Below are 17,865 nucleotides of genomic sequence, written 5' to 3' on the forward strand. Positions count from 1 at the left end.
GGTATTTTACATTCATTTTACAAATGGGAGAAGCAAGACTGAGAGAGGTGGTGGTGGTGGTGGTGGTGTTTTTTAAAAAAAAAGAAAGAAAGAAAGCTTTTCCAAAGTCAAGCAATTCGTGGTAATTTTTCTGATGCCAGAGCTTGTTATTTCAATGACTTTATATCTTTTTTCTCATGGTTAAAGATCCCCTCTTCTCATTTTTGGCAAGGAGAGATGACCCCAATTACATTCATTTTTCTTCATTAAAAGCCTGCTATTATTTCTACCAAATTCAGAGTTTTCTGCATACTGCCTCATTACTTGCTCTACAGAGTCACTGAACACAATAGAGATTCCAGCACATTTTGTATTGTTAATCATTATGGAAGCCTAGTGGGAATTGTCCATCACTCTTAGTCCTTGTTCTGAATGTGAAAGCCTGTCTACATATTTATCTGTGATCCAATTGAAATGAAGATACTATAAGAAAGTCACCCAGATGTTTTGGTCCATATCATCACAGTCACTAAAAATGCTAATTATACCCAAACCAATCTAGATAAAATAAATCTAGTCCATAATATATATCAAGCACTCTCTATGTACAGGACACTGTACAAGCAAAAGGGTTTGACGGTTTACATTTGAGCCCTGGGTCCTCATGAGCCCCATCAAACCTAGCCTCAGGCAAAAAGCATGATTGGCTTCCAAATCATACACATTTTTTACATCAAAGGGAAAAATCATTTAATCTCTACTTCTAATAAGATAAAAGAAATTAAGATTTTATTCTGGTAGTGGATGACATATATTTATATACAAGTGATTTAAGATCTATAATTACATTTAGCAACCCTGTGAAATAGCTAAAATGTTTATAATTATCCCCACTTGCCCATGATAAAATTGAGGCACAATGACTTTGCCAAGCTCTCATAGTGGTAGAATTGAGAATGGAGCTATATTCCCCAAACCCTCATGCTGAGCAATCTGTACATTTCTTACAAAAGGGCACTTGATATTGGATATAATTGATAGCATCCCATCCCATCCAAATCATGCAGATCAGTAGCAGCAGTTCTTCATGAGGAACTAGTACATGTAGGACAAGCTTTTAATATGTCTCAATGTTCTACTTCACTTTCTCCTTTCTCACTTATAAGTCCACTGAATCACATAGAGCTGATCCACTCTGCCTCTTCCCCTGACCTTTTTTCCACCAGTGAACACATTATTCACATTGAAACTTTGCCATTTTATGTGCTCCCATAAGCTATGTATATAAAAACTACAATATATTGTGTCTCCATTTAAAGTAGAGTATTCTAGTCTCATTTTTAGGAAGTAAGCTTCAATTTTCTATAATTAATTATTTCTGGTGATATTTCCATAGTGAGCCCCTTGAGGACCATGAAAGAGAAGTCTAGGCAGTTATGAACAAGGTGAATGGAGAGGTCATTTGCCAAATAACTTCTTTGGAAACCGTAATATTTGGTGTTTCCAACAGAATCCCAATGGGAAATGTAATTCACCCAAATGGCTCAAGTGAAGAGACCTAGATGGAATTAGCTACCAAGGGATGGGCGAGGAAGCTGAGGCACTAAGAGACTGGCAACTGATGAAAACCACTACACTTCCAAGGCAGAAAAGCAAAGGCCAAGTGCAGGAATTAGTGTTATCAGAACTCAGTGAAGGCTATAATCAACATCAGGTGTAGTGGCTGTCAGAAACACCACACCAAAGCAGGGTGAGAGCAAGAGAGAAATGCCATAACCTTTCTCTTCTCCCAACCTCTGATTTCTTGCTGGTGCCTCCTACTGGCCAAATCCAATCGGAGGCCAGTAGGCAAAGGAATACAGGTGATGCAGTCCACACTGGACAGCCTCCCAAGTACAGAGCAAGGCAGGAGAGAAAAGAATCGATCTGGGGCCAGGGTAGAGGTCCGTGGAGATTGGTACAAATGAGGAATAACCACGACATCTGGTTATTCACATGCCATTCTATCTGCAAAAGTGCGAGATGCTTATTATAATAGTGAAACCCCTTTTCAACATTCCACCATCTGACACACACATAAAATACTGGTGTAAAAATGGCACTGGCCTGAATATACATCAATGTTTTTTAATGTGTTAGTAAATACAGTCGTTAGCTGTTCCAGGAGAGAATTATGCATCATCAACTGACATAAAAGGGAGTGTAATGTCATCTTCAATTGCTGTTAGAAGAAATAGAATGAAATTATGAGCAATTAGGAAAAGAAATATTGTGTCTCTATGGCAGCTCAGGTTTTACTGAAAATCCCGTTGGACTGGTTATGCTAGCTGAAGCAGCCACATAAACGTTTGAGGCCCATGCCCAGGCAAAGGAAAGAGTTATGACCTGGAAGTATGTTTCCATGGCAAAGCTTCAGGGAATTTAATGCCCTGAAGTAGCTTGAAGCACATCAATGGCACAAGGTCAATGAAGAAACCTGTTCCAAACATGAGGAGTGTTTACAAGCTTTCTGTAAATGTGATTCAGAAAACTCTTATCTCGAAGATGCCAATATTTAAGATAACAAATGACTCCTGAGAAAAAGCAAGAGCAGGCCCCTCAAGGGACTCTTTTGCTAAGAGAATACAGATCTGAATCTAAGGGAAGGGGAATTTGGGCTGTGGCTTAGTTCTAAACAAACAGTATCTGTCTTCAGAAGAGGATTTTCAATTTGGGGTTGGCCATATATGGTGACTCTGTAATACCAATCAATTAACTTTCTCCTTGAAAAAGGATCACAGCCCTTCTAATACCCATTTGTTCTGAAATTGGGGAAGGCCTGGTATTAACCTCTGAAATATTGTTGAAACAGAGCTTGAGCTCTTTGAACTATGAAATCAAATACAATCTCTCCACCCTGGCATTCAAGGCCTTAATCTGTCTTCTCGAGTTTACCTTCCAGTGTTCCCCTACAAACCATCTGAACTTAATCTCCTCTGTCACTTTGATTTTGTTTTTTTCTATCGCTAATCTCCGTTATCTCTGCTGATCAAAAATCTGTTCATTCTTCAAGATCAACTTCTCTATGAAGCATTTCCTGACTTGCAAACATACTAATTCTTTCATCTTTTATGCGTTTGTAGCATTTGTTAATGTACATGGTACTTACTTTATTCTCCCTCCTATTATAGTCATTTATACTCTTGCTGACTGTTCTCTAAAATGTTGGAAATTCCTTGGAGAGAGGGTTCACGCCTCATAATGACTCATGTACTAGGGGCTTGGCCAGACTGTTGAACTGAATTGATCTGAATGGTATTAGTGAGGATGAAGGAATGAATCAGAGATTCCCTTTAAAGTTCATGAAAACAATCTCAAGATGTTCTATCCCACTGAGTCAGAGATAAAATGGATATTTTCAATATTACCAGAAAAGATGCTTTAGACAAAGGGAACTCAATACTCTAAACTGCCTTATCAGTCTATGAGATAGTTAACTCCAGGAAGGCATTTTATAAGCATTCTTAATACTCTCCAAAAGTGCTTTCACTCATACCCACAGTGCACAATTCTTACATGCTGATAATTTCTAAATATAAGTTTCCAGATAGCACTTATCTCTGAAAATTCAGTCCTATGTTACAACTTGTCTCCTAAATACATCCATCTTGATGTCCCAGAGGCATCTCAAATTCAACATGATACATTTGAAGTTCATAATATCTTCATCCCATTTTTCCCTTGCTCCCACCCTCACAATTCCTCTTCGTTCCAAATTTCTCATCCCAGTTAATACATCTTCATCAATTGTGTTGCATCTATCCAGATGTCATCCTGCACTGTCCTGTGCAATCACCTGGGAGGCTGCAGTGAAAGAGTAGACCCTGCCCATGTCCCCATGGACACCTGCCTCCAGCTTCTCTCCTCCTTTCCATGCAGGCCTGATACTGTTGTTTGCTCCAACTAATATATTATCTGGCTCCCACTATTTAAAAATCAAATTGAAGTCCTTTAGCATGACATCCAAGGACTGTCATAACCTGGCCCCAATTCCGTTTTCAGCCACACAGTTCCCATGAGTTATTTGTTCTTTGCTTTTCCCCCGAGACTGAGTCTTGCTCTGTCACCCAGGCTGGAGTGCAGTGGTGTGATCTTGGCTCACTGCAACCTCCACCTCCTGGGTTCAAACAATTCTCCTGCCTCAGCCTCCCGAGTACCTGGGATTATAGGCACATGCCACCGCACCCTAATTTTGGTATTTTTGGTAGAGACAGGATTTCATCATGTTGGCCAGGCTGGTCTCGAACTCCTGACCTTGTGATCCGTCCACCTCGGCCTCCTGAGGTGCTGGGATTACAAGTGTGAGCCACCACGCCCAGCCCCCATGAGTCATATTCTTATAGTATCTTGCCTTCTGTCTATAATATTCTCCCTCTCTTCAACTTGTCCCCAAAATAAATTCTTACACATTGCAGAGACACAGTTTAAATATAACCTCATCTGCACAGCCTTTTTTCAATCCCCTTTCTCCATATCTATCAAAGGAAGTCTTAGACATTGTCTTCTCTATTTGCATGGCTTATTCATTCACTCTCATCTTATTTGGGGACAGTGTTTAAGTGTCATGGACCATGCCAGGCACAGGAAAAAGAGGGATGACTAACAGACTTGCTCCTTGGATACACCTTTGTAATATAATAACATTTAACACAGGTCTATCTCCCCCAATCCCTCCCATCACTGATTATGATCAATAAGACAAGTTTATGTCTTGGTTATTCCTAGATCTTCAGCAGCTATTTATTGTGGTCTAGTCATTTCTTTGTGCCCTTGCCCTATGGAACCTAAAACTTACTTTGGTATTCAGTGGATATGCAATAAGTACTCACTCATCAAAGCAAGTAGCTGGTTCACTGTGTAATTAATTCCCTAACAGCTCAGACAGAAGATAACTTGGTTTTACACAGATTATCCCGTCCTTGCATTTATTAGCAAGACAACTCTACTCTGTTGTCTTCTTGGTACCAAGCAGAGAAAACTGGTTGAGATAAAATTCACTTAGATGCTGTCTCTAGGATAATGCCCCACTTTCCTCATTTCTTCATGAGAGTGAGGCTTAGCACCCCTAACCTGAGTCTCAGTAAGAGGAGGAAGAGGCAGAGGAAATGGAACTGAAAAAAATATCATGCCAGAGATTACAGGTTGCAGAAAACGAGAAAAACACAGAAGCCTCAATGTCCTAGAGGCTAGCACCATGGATCAATGGATTAGGAACTGAAATTAGAATCAAAATACCTGTATTCAAGTTCTAATTATCTGTTCTCTAATTGGATCACCTCAGTCAAGTCACCTAAACTTCCTGGGCCTCTGTTTTCTTAATCTGTAAAATAGGCATAATGATAGCTATCTTACAGTATTATTGTGGGGATCAAATTAGATTTTGAATATGAAGTATAGTGTGATAATTTAAAAATGGGCTTTGGAGTCTACTAAAAATGAGTATACTTATTAATTGTGCGACTGTAGACAGGCTGAAACTCCTTGAGTCATAGTTTGCTTGTAAAATTAGCATTATAAGGGAATGATTTGTGGTATAAAATAATGTATACAAAGTGTTGAGCACAGTACTTGATACAAAGCAGGCACACAACAAATAGTAGTTATCTTATAATGATTAATAAAATATAAAATTCCATACAACTGCAAGGAGTATATCCTTGGGACTGATGGAGAAAGAGGTATCAACACCAGGTACTCTGCTTGTAAAGTAAAGCATCATTGAAGAAAAATATAAGCATATCCAGAAAATAAAGCTAAAAGCCTGTCATTAAAACTCAGAAGTAATTGATAAGTGTTTCATGAAGAAAAGATTTATAAGAGGCAGGATTAAAAAATGGATGGACTAGGAAACAGAAAGGGCCAACTTGCTACAAAAAAGTATGAACAAGTAACATGGGGTGAGCCAGGTGATAAAGTCGGAGAACAAACAACGCCAGGTTTACATGCAGGTAAGGTGACTGCTAGACCAGGAGCAAGCCCATAAGGGAGCTAAGCCGAGCTCCTGGGAGAAGGACATCCAGGCAGAAGGAACAACATGAACAAAGCTGCTGTGGCATCAAAGCATCAAAGCACTGAGCATGGACCAAGGGAAGATGGATAATCACCTTCCCCAGGGGTGAACCTGAGTTAGATGTTTCTCTGGCCTATCGTAATCAGAAGTAAAGTACAAGGAGACTCAGCAAGCCAGGATCTGATCTTTCAATTCTCCTTGAGAACAAAGCAAAGGAAGAACTGAAAGCATCTATGGGCTTTTATCACCAAATTCCATCACAAAACAGAGGTCTTAGAAGGACAGGATGCACCACCTCCCTCTGCTGATGGTAAAAACAAGGCAAGTCACAGAGCAAATTCCAGCACACTGCAGGGCCTCAGGGTGCAGATGGGCCACCTGTGCACCAATGCTAGATATTGCTGTCAGCCAAAGCCACCTGCAGAGGCCTGCATTTGCTGATTCACCATCTCAGGTGCTCAGCACACACATCCTCAGGGTAACCAAACTCCTGTCAGCAGATGTGCACTGTGCTCAGTGCAGTTCTGCTCAATGTCTTGCTCAAAAAGGAAGGCTGACACCTTGACACATGGGAGGGAGGCAAAAAAAAAAAAAGAAAGAAGAAAAAGAAAGAAAGGAAGGTGGAGGTAACCATCCCTAGCCTCCAGCCAGTAAGACCCAGAAAGCTCTCGAGAAAAGTCTGGGCTGGAACTCCTTCTCTGCATTTTCTAACACAGGGAAAGAGATGTGGAGCATCATTACTTTTCTGGCTCCAAGTGCTCAACAACTTTTTCCATATCCCTGTGGCCTCCATCCCAGAGGAAGCATCCCTGGTAGCCACCATGTGAAAAGCCCTAATGCTGGGAAAGAAACTTCATTCCTACCCATTAATTCTGAGGCCTAATGAATTTCCCATTGATCTTACTTCAACTTGGGCATAAAACCCAGGGCTCCGCGCAATACAGTCACTTCTTAAAATATCCTTATAAATCATGGCCAGCATATCCATTAATTACAGCCCAGCCAGGACTCTGGCTGTTAGTTCTGGGTGGCAACTTCATTTATTTCCACATTAAATGCTTTATTTCCATGGAGCTATTTCAGTCTTAGTCCATTACTTAGCCTACCCACCATTAAACCTCTTCAGCCATGTCATCCAAGCAATTTTTTAAAAGGAAGTCCCCCTACCACATTATTTTAAATTTTTAGATAAAATATCCAAGTTATTCTAAAACTTTGTAGTAAACAGGACAATGAAATAAAAACAGGTAAACATTTATTGAGTTTTAATATGTCCCAAATGCTGTATTAAGTACTTTGAATATATTAGCCCATTTAATCCACAAAACAATTCTGTAAGACAAATACTGTTGTTATTATCCTAATTTTATAAATTGAAGATTGGAAAGATTAAGTAACTGACTTAAAGTTAAGTAGGTAGGTTCATCACTGAAATACAGGTTTGTCTGACTCCAAAGCTCAGAGTTTTATTGGCAGAGTTGTAGTGAGGAATTTCAAAATGATAACTGCATACCTTATTAAGCTGTAATATGAAGATATGCACTGAAAAACAAATATAGAATTTTGGAATTAAAGAGACCTTTAAAATGATTTAATTCAATTTCCATATTTAGCAGAAGAGCCCAGGTCCTTTAGGGGTGAGGCAATGTGCCCAGGGTCAGGAAACTCGTAGAGGCAGAGCCAAGCCTCGGACCCAGGCCCCCTCACTTCTAGCCACATGCTCTCTCTACTGTGGTCTGCTGCTGTCCAAATGCTCTATTACACTGGAATTTGTTTCCCTTTGGGTACAGATGAGAGAAGAAGGATCTGTAGAGTGGCGTTAAGTGAATTGAATGTTCCTTCTGCAAATGAAAATGAGAAGCTAATTGGATTCCATAATCACTCTCTCCGATTAAAGTCGCCCTCCCTCCCCCGCCGACTTCCGCACCTCTGACGTCCCTTGGTGGTAACCTGCAGCATCCCCTGCTCAGTCTGAATTTGTCTCCTCACACATCTGTTCTGATCACAAAACCCGATTTACTTCATCCTGTAAGCGCCAGCGACAATGGCAGGCCGCATAGGGGTGGGGGCCTGAGATCATGCTTGTTCTAACTGCCGAAAGCTGCAGGCTCTTACTGTTTCACGGTAAAGTTGTGGCTCCGCAGAGGGCACAAACTCAATATCTCACAGAGGCCAGGTGTGGAACTGAAATAAGGAAGTCGGTAGGTATTACTAGAATCCAGTATCTGGAGTGAAGGCAGAGCCATGGTGATGAACCATAGGAACCACAGGCCTCCTAAAAGAGCTACTGCTCCTCATCTCCAGCCAGTGGTTGCTGTGGATTCTCTGAGAAAATAAAATCCACAAGGGTGGGACTTCATCTCATTCCCTGCTGCATTTCCAGTGCATGAAGGGGACCTGGGGCATAGTGGACACTCAATGCATAGTTCCTCAATGACTGAGCCTTCCATTTTGAAAACTCTACACTGCATTTTGTACTCAGTGTCCAGGCAGGTACAGCCCCTGACCTCTTATGATAGGAGAACAGTATATTTGATTGCTGTAGAATCAGGGGAACTATGTAGGGAGGTTAATTTCAACCACAAGATATGTAAGGCCATACTGAGAGCCACATTCAAGAAAAAGGGAGTGAAGGAGGGTGGTGCATGCTCATCACCTTTATCACCAGTAACATCACTGCCAGCAGGGCACCCTACAAGCTTAGCAAGTGCCATGCAGTGACAGAAAGAGCTCTGGGTGGGCAGATCTGACTCAGGCACTGAGAAGTCATGAGACTTAAAGCAGATCTGGCCTCTCTTTGACCCAGGTTCCCTCTCTTTAAAAGGAAGGGATTGGACCCACAGCCTCTAAGTTCTTTTCAGCTTTAATAGGTTTTGACACACGTTTTGTGGCAGGAACACATCCAGGACTCTCCAGAGTCATTAATAAACAATAAAACAACCACCCACCTTGCCCGGCTGCTGTTTGAGAGACCATGAAGCTCAGCAGGCAAGTGAAAGCATAAAAATCTGGAGCTCCAAAGTCTAATGCTACTCTCGATGTTATTCCCATAGCTTGATTTCCCCAGCTTTAAGATCAGAGGAGCAATAGCCATCTAGACCCATTGAGGCATCATAAAAAGATTTAAATGCATATGCATGTCTGAAGTGATAGATTTGATATGTGGGTATGCATATAAACCTAGCCCAGCTAATTGTCATTTGTGGATTTAATTCCTCATGCACCCATTCGCGCTTGTACTTTTCTTATTCCATTCTCACCAACACAGACACTATATACAGTACATGTTGTCCCTAAGGAAGAGACCCAGTTCTGTCCTCTTCTCTTATTCTATTCCTCAGGCAATTTCTATACACATGTGTGTGCGTGCATGCATGCAGGTGTGATTGTAAGTCACTTTGTAAAATGTCAAGTGTAATCTAGCCACTCATTATTAACACCTAGCTCTGCATTTCTGGGTAAATAACTAATTGCCACTTTTCTTGTGTCATCTCCTCCTGCCTGTGTTGTCACTTTGGTACTTCAAGGGATCAAAATGTGGAAACTTTCAGTTCTTTAAAAATGTTATCTTCAAAGGAAAAATTCTGCGACTGACTTGAATTGACATAATTGGCTCCATATCATTATTTTTCCCTACACATGTTTTAAATTTAAAAATGTAATTTGTTTTTGTTTTTTATTTCTGGCATCACACATAATAATTGGTTATAATTGGGAATAAATTGCTTCTAGGAATGAATAAAGCATCCAATTGTGTTAAAAAGAACTGTATCATTAATGTCAAGACATCCAAGAGTAACTTACTTATTTGCATTCAGTCCAGAAACCAGGGCTGAGATCCATTTGGAATGGGGCTTTCAAGGAGGCAAGATGAAGCATAGGCCAGGGATCTAAAGGCTCAGGCTCTAGGACTCAAGCGGCAACATGAGACCTGGCTAAAATGAAATCCAGTCTAGGTTTTTATTTTCTCTATTAAAAAGTAGGCTAAACCAGAAGCCCTATCAATGGCAGTAATTTATGACACAGAAAACTCTAGAAATATCTGAATGAGCCCAAAACACCTTCTGCCTGGAAAGCAGGAATATTATAGCCATAGGTGTTGAAACAGATGCACAATGGATCGAAGCACAAGTGAGTGAAATTGTTTACCATTATGCATACTTTAGGAGAAAAACATTCTGGGAGTTGAACCTGAGCCTATCGGGCCTAAGAATGAGGACAGATGAGAAGAGATAGGACTGAGAGACAGACAACCCAGGCATCCACAGGTGATGTTGTGAGTGAAATATCAATATTTCCTCCTGTGCCTCTGTGCTCCATAAATCCCTAGCTAATAAGGTGCCTATGATAGAGGTGCTCTTTAATAACTACTAGGGTGTAATAACTGATGGTATAGCCAGCTGGTTGCTATGATCAGATATAAATTAAATCATTTTTATTGTTTTATGTTTCCTCCAACTCCCTGCCCTCACTCAGTCCAACTACCTTTTCAGTCTCTCTCATCCAATCCTGAGAGAAGAATTTTTCTGCATCACTTATCAAATGACAAGAGCTGGAGGGAAAGAGAGAGGAAAGATGATGAGAAACAAGTCCTAAATGATTCTTGGTTCCTTGAGCCAAAGATCAGTCTCTTCTTTTAAAAAAAAAAAAAAAAAAAAAAAGTTGGATAATTACTTCCTTCCTGTACTTTCCTGCACCACAGATCTACCAATGACTAAGCATTTTTCATTTAAGAAGCATGGTTTGAGAGCTTCTGGTGGGCCAGGCCCTGTGCTGGACAAGATACAAGATGACTAGGACAAGTCATTTTTCTTGAGGTAATTGCCTCAAGAAGTTCACAGTCAGGGTGGAGGTGGGGAAGGCAGACAGACACACACAGGCATGGATGAGGGGTAATAATTGCCACTGTGGAGATATTAATGGAGAATAAATGGGGGTGAGGTAAATGCAATCCCAGTGGGAAAAAACCAGGGCAGTTCTGTAGAAGCAAATGGAAAAAAGCCTCCTTTTAAAGGTAAGAAGCACCCTCAATCCCTTTCTCTTCTGAAAACAAGGACAGTGTCAAAGAAGATGTGAACTAACCGATTAGGATAAAACGAGGCAGGCAAAGCTTGTTCTTCAATACTTCCTGTGCCTCTATCACTCTGTCTGCCCTGAAACAAAGGATCCAGTTAGCAGTTAAGTGCCTTAAAGCAATGAAAAAATCCTGGGTGAGCTGCCCCCAAGTCCTTACCCAGTGAACACCTATCTTTCATTCAGTCCCACACCAAATAATTCCTGAGTGACTGCTAGGTGCCAGGCAATCGGCCTGGAGCCAAGGACGAAGATATGTGCAAGTCTCAAACTCCGCCTTTGAGGTGGCAACCTAATTAGAAAACTGACAAGTGAAAAACAGTAAAGCCAATCACTGAGGGAGGAATGTGATTAGGGCCTGAATGCTGGCACCAAACTGCCTGGATCCATGATCCTGGCTCTGCCACTTACTAGCTGGATGATCTTGAGCAAGTTACTCTTCCTCTATGCCTCAGTTCCTCACCTGTAAAATGAGGATAGCAATAGTACCTACCTTGCAGGGCTATTGGGAAGAGTAAATAGGGAACAAGGAACTAAGGGTTGTTAGGGCTATTCAAGCAGTATTATTGATGATATTAACATAGCATGTATTATTAATACTACAGTACTAGTACTTGAACTAGAAACAATGTGCATTGCAGGCACAGAGAAAGGAGCACTATGGCTTGGTGATAAGGATGCTTCCCAGAGGAAGTGGTATTTAGATTCACCAACAAGGAAATCTTTGCATTCTTTGTCCATAGGCACCTACCCAGGAGCCAGGCACATGTCACTATTGGGATACAATAGTATTGGGATACAATAGAGAAAAAGACCCAATAGAGAGGAGAGGTTGGGCTAAGGGTGATTCAGGGATGGCTTATTTAAGCAGGAGGTGTGTTTCTGAGTAGTTAACATGTGGCAAAATCCTACCTGAAGGCACCAGAAAAGCTTGCTTCCTAAATAAATGTTGGCAAGACAGTCTCCTGCATGCAGTCTTTGCACCTCCTAGTAGCCACGTAAGAATGTGTCTTGGATCTGGAACCCTTCCTTACCAGGAGATAAAGAGCTCACACAGCCTGTGCGAGCATTATTACCTTGTATGGGAACAGCTTTCACTGTTTCAAGCTCAATATATGCTTCTTTGTTCTGCTTATGCATGTAAGTCAATGGCCCTAAGGCCTGCCCCCAGCTTTCAGAGTACACATGGGAGGGGTACATGTCCTTCTATTAAGATTGTGAGGACTGCTCATGACCCAATTGCCCCACTTAGGCTGCTAGGGGAATCCACCATCCATGGGGGACCAACACATACTATTGGAGCTGATCTTGTTCTTTCTCTTCTCTATGTGATTAAAGCATTGTTCCATTTGTGCTTGACTGTATTATGTTTCCTTGGTGACTACAATACCAAGAAGCAGCGGGTAAAAGTATTTGAAATTCTATTCCTGGTGGCCAACATCATGGTGATCTTTGCTACGTTCCACATATTAACAGTTGGAGTCCTGACCTAGCATTGGTAACGTACACGGTGTTCTGCCCAACAAGAAGCCTTCTTAATCTTGCCTAAAGTGAATTACTACCTAGAAAGCCATCTTTATTTGTACGTACACATTTTGACTATTTATTTTTATTTAATTATACAGACTTGTGGCTATTTGGTTGACTTTGACCTTGGGCAAGTTACTAAACCTCTCAATCTTTCTGTTTTTTAAAAATTTGTAATATGGGGATAACAACAGTATCTTCTTAAGATGGTTCAGATTTTAAGAAGTCTATTCTCATAAAATATTTGTCAAAATGACAAAATAATGAGTATTCAATAACTGATGGCTACTATATTAACATGATGATGGTGATGGTGGTAATTAGGGTAGTGATGGCAAGAATATGGATACACAAGGCCATAAATGGGTCATAAAATGCCATTTTTCTCATTTTAGCTCTTTCAAGGGTTTTGCATCTCTAACAACTGTAATCTTTCCATTCAGTTTAATATTCTCTGAAGGCTGGCAGTGCCTCTTTTCAAAGAAATGCAGATTGGACTCATTGTTGATTATGTTAAATCCTACATGGGTAAAAATTTGAGGGAGAAACAGACATGCTTGTTCACTCGGAATCCTTAAAATGTCTGGTTCTGGCTCCCCACTCATGAACTGCAGCACAGCAGACAAGGGCAAACAGCAAAGTGATCTGGATGTGATCAGGTGGGACCATAAATCATGGTGAGGGCTGAAATTGAATCAAACTGGGGCACCTGTGCACACTATTTCAAAATGCAAGCAACACAGAAAACACAGTCTTGTAAAATAAAACAAGTTGCTGGCCACTGGGCAACAATTTATTCCACCCCTCCCTTGGGGCTTGGGCTGCTTCCTGGCTCCCAAGAGAAATTCAGAGGCTCATGCTAACATTTCACTATAGATCTTACAACATACAGAAGTTTTCCTAGCCAACCCCTCCAACAAGAAAAGGCAGTGAATTCCTGTGCAGAAAGGTAATTTAGGGAAAACAGGTAAAGTTGAGCTGGGAGATGAGTGGGCAGCAGAGGCCAGGGTTTGACTCTCTGAATAGGTGCCTGCCTAATATCTGGTAATAATTTTCAGGGTTCCAGGACTCTGATAATCCTCCCTAATGCTTCTATACCCTCTGTCACAAAACAAAACCCCACCCCCAAAGAGATAACCTCTAGACAAATTAATGTGAGCAAATTTATCATTTCCTGATTAAGAACCAGTATTTATGGTTCATGGGGCAGGAAGGGAGACAGGTTCACTGTACTGCACTGAGTGGTTGAAAGTAAGGAGTGCTGAGAGAGATGCACAGCAGGAACAGGGGAGTAGGCAGACACAGCAGAGGGCAACAGGGCTACTGGGAACATTTACCTATTCTTAGTTTAAGTACGGCTGGCCCTGGCCCAGGCCCCAAAGAAGGCAGAGGATTAGAAGAGAAGGGGACAGGAAGGGGAAGTAAGGGTGAGGAGAGACATGCAGACTTCCAAGCTGCAATCTGTGCAGAGGTTTTCTGCCCACTCTTCCCCTCCCCCATTAAACATATGCAAATAGCAATGGTAATAAACTCAGATAATGATAGAGTCAGCATTTAAACTCACCATAGAATGCACAAATTACAGAGGAGGTTGTTACAGATGCAAAGGCTGGATGCTTTATTGCTGGGTGAGAGGGTATTCTGAATTGCAGGTGTTAACTGGACATCTCAGGCCAGGCAGAGAGTCTGATAGGAGGCTTCCTATAAGAAAAAGAAGTCTAAAATCAGGTTATGCTGCTGCTGAACATGAAATTTGTCCTAAGTATGTTCAGCGGGTCTTTGTATCTAGCAGGACAAAACAGCTGGGACTTCCCCTTTGTGACACATCCACTTACTCACATCACTCTAGCTTCACAGGTCCCCTTCCTGTTCCTGGAAGCTGCCAGGCATACTCTTCCTCTGCACTGGATGTTTTCTCTGCCTGCATCTTTCTTCCTCTAGACAGGCATGTGTTCACTCTTTCCCCTTGTTCGGGTCTTTGCCCAAAGATCCCTTTCCCAGTGAGGCTTACACTAACTACCCAATTTAATTCTCCATGCCTCCTTACGCTTGTTCTTGTTTCTTGTCAGTAGTATTTATCATCTTCTAACATACTATATAATTTACACTTTGCTATATACATTATTTGTTAGGCTTAATGTTTATTATCTGTCTCTTTTTACTAGGATATAAACTCCATGAGAGTAGAGAAATTTTATCTTTTGTGTTTCTCCTCCACACACACATCCAAAGTATCCCAAGTGCCTAGAACAGAGCCTAATACATAATATTAATAGGTACTTATTAATTAAATGTTTGCTGAGAACATGATTCAAAGCAGCCTCCTTAGAAAAAGAACCTTCCTCTCAATAGAAGTAACTGAAGCTTCCAAGATGATTATAACATATTGGACTCACTCCTTTCACAAAGCTATAGTTTGTTATTGACTTGGGATGGAATACCTTTATGAATTAGTGCAACACATATAGTTGTGAAGCATATCACCTCCCAAATAAAAGGGACCAGAGAAGCCCAGGGGCCTGGGGCAAATACACATTGGTTTGATTTCTTTTGTGCTCACATAAAGACCTACTTAGAAAGTCATTATGGATTATGATGTTTAGAACGTTGAATGAACTTGCATCCCATCCAATTACCTTATTTTACAAATAAGACATGGAGAGACTAAATGGCTTGCCCAGGCTCACACACCCAGTTACTGGGAATAGTGAAATCAAACCCTATTTCTGTTAATTCATTGTCCAGTATGTACCTTTTCCCCCATGTTGTCCCTTGTGCAGTTTTGCTACCCTAGGTTTGTATCTAGATGTCTCATGCAGCACTTTCTGAACAGTTACTTTTTTGAGAGGGAGTCTCACTCTGTCGCCCAGGTTGGAGTGCAGTGGCGCGATCTTGGCTCACTGCAAGCTCCGCCTCCCAGGTTCACACCATTCTCCTGCCTCAGCCTCCGGACTACAGGCGCCCACCACCACGCCCAGCTAATTTTTTGTATTTTTAGTAGAGACGGGGTTTCACTGTGTTAGCCAGGATGGTCTCGATCTCCTGACCTCGTGATCTGCCCGCCTTGGCCTCCCAAAGTGCTGGGATTACAGGCGTGAGCCACCGCACCCGGCCTGAGCAGTTACTTTTTAAGAGCTCTGCTGGAAATCCATTTTTTAATAGCACCAGGGGAAATCTCTGTTTCAGCACCTCTCCCTAATGGACAGCAGCCAATCCAGCTTATTCTAGCCAGTCTATGCTTTACCGAACGTTTTATTCCTTTCATTTCTATTTATAGGATTGGTTCATACCATCCTTTGCCTTCAAAAGAGCATTTTCGGAGGGTTTGATGATCCATGACAATTTCTCAGTAACTTGCATATCTAGTAGTCTAGACAGGTTTTGCAGTTTGTGGACATTATAGTAGAAATGCCCAAAGAAAATTCTGAGAACTACTAATTCTTGGGGGGCTAATAAACATGTTGCTATTAAATAAACATACATATATATATATATATATATATATATATGTACTTAATAAGTGTAAATAACTTTCCTTTAGCACCTATTAAAAAGTCCGTTACAAATTTCCAAGAAAGATGTGTAGTATGCATCATTTCTCAATCTCAATTGACCATGAAGTCTTTTATTGTGCAGCATCTCATAGATCTAATGAGAATGTATTTGGGAAATGTTTCTCTACAAGGCCAAAATATCTAAGGGCAGGAGAAAAAGACTTATGGGTAGCATTGGAGAAGCAAAGCAGAAGATAAATACGAAACACATTGGCAAGCTTTGGAGTCAAAGAATAGTGCAGGTGAGGCTATGGCAGAGGCAAAACTTAGGATAAAAATCCACGAGATCTTTCAAAAGAAGAGCTCCCTCTCCTAGATCTGTAAAGTAGAACTTCCCCATAAGATGCCCAGTCACTTATTAGCAAGACCCAAGCCTCTGAAATTCTAAATACAAATCACCAAGGAGCTGAAATCCACCCCTAAGCCTCTGGTTTTAGCAACTTACTTATTTCCAGAAGAATTGTCTTGCCTATAGTAACAACTCTTGCCCAGAGCTGTAAGAGTTTGAATAAAACACATTTAGCTACTATCTGAAGATCTTAAGTCATTGAGCTAAATGCAAAAGCCTTTTGTTAAAAATCACACTCAACTAGATATTGAGGTTTATTACACACTTTCTCCAATTTTCCTTCCTCCTTTATGTAATCTCAGCTGGGCTGATTTGCCTGCATTTTTTTCCAGTGGAATCTTCTTATTACTCTCAAGACGCAACAGAGAATCACCAACCCTGTGCAGAGAGGCACATGGCTGCATCTGGATTAGAAAAGTGGGGCTATTTATATTCAAATCAAAGGCGTATTTTAGCATAACACTTGCAGGATTTCTGCAAAGAGAATGAAACAAGAGAGAATGCAGTTCATTTTTCATTCTCCTTTACTGTATTATTTGCCCCATAGTATGCTTGTCACATGGCCTTGAAGCAGTATGATCTTATAATGATAGGCCCTGTTGGCACAAAGAAGAAGAAATCCAGCTGCACTGGGGGTTTCAGGGGATGTCTTAGACAGCTGGTCCAGCCCTCACCTCTGTGTGTTTCAGGAAAAAGGATCAGGATATTGCTAATCTTGCTTGCATATAATTCCTTCCAGTGCTAAACCTGACTCTGGGTCATGACCATTCAGAATCTCTTGCCTCCCTAACAACCAGAGAGCCAGAAAACCTTGGACAATGCCAGAAGTAAACAAACCTGAGGCCACTGAAGTCTTTGATTCCATTTCAACTGGGAGACCCTCCAAGTTTATGCCCAAAATGAGCACACTGTGGCCTTCTAGCCCAGTTGTAAGAAACAGCCAAACAGTCTGCCTCTTTCTGCAGCTTTAATGAACCCCCATGCCATGTAGGACCAGTGGGAAATGCTTCTATATGAGAGCTTCATGAGTCAAACATTTGAAACTTTAAAATAACGAGTAGGTGGCCCCTTCATAAACCTGAAGGAGGCAGGAAAGAGCACAGATTCCCTCTGCACCAGTTTTAGGGAGCATGCAGGTCATCTTAGTTGCTCAAGGGAGACCTGCCAAGACAAACTGCCAGGGCACAGCAGAACCACTAGCTTTCTAAGTCTTTTGTGCCAAGCTCCACCAGTGTCCCCTGCCATTCTCAGGACAAGCTCCTCACTTTCCTGTTTGCACCTGCTAAGTCTCAGTGCCAGGAACAGTAACCCATGCTTACTCAGTCACTGTGTAA

The 17,865-nt window shown here is 41.3% G+C and overlaps 1 long non-coding RNA gene across 2 annotated transcripts in view; it reads right to left on the reverse strand.

Moving 5' to 3' along the window:
- LOC117075289 overlaps positions 1-17,865 on the reverse strand; it is a 230,656-nt gene that overhangs the window by 186,824 nt on the left and 25,967 nt on the right. For both annotated transcript variants that reach the window (XR_004433936.1, XR_004433937.1), the window contains exon 2: positions 14,193-14,329. This is a non-coding gene — a long non-coding RNA (uncharacterized LOC117075289). The remainder of the gene's footprint in view (positions 1-14,192; positions 14,330-17,865) is intronic.

Source organism: Trachypithecus francoisi, unplaced genomic scaffold (assembly GCF_009764315.1).
Source record: "Trachypithecus francoisi isolate TF-2019V2 unplaced genomic scaffold, Tfra_2.0 Lachesis_group5, whole genome shotgun sequence".
Lineage (NCBI taxonomy): Eukaryota > Metazoa > Chordata > Mammalia > Primates > Cercopithecidae > Trachypithecus > Trachypithecus francoisi.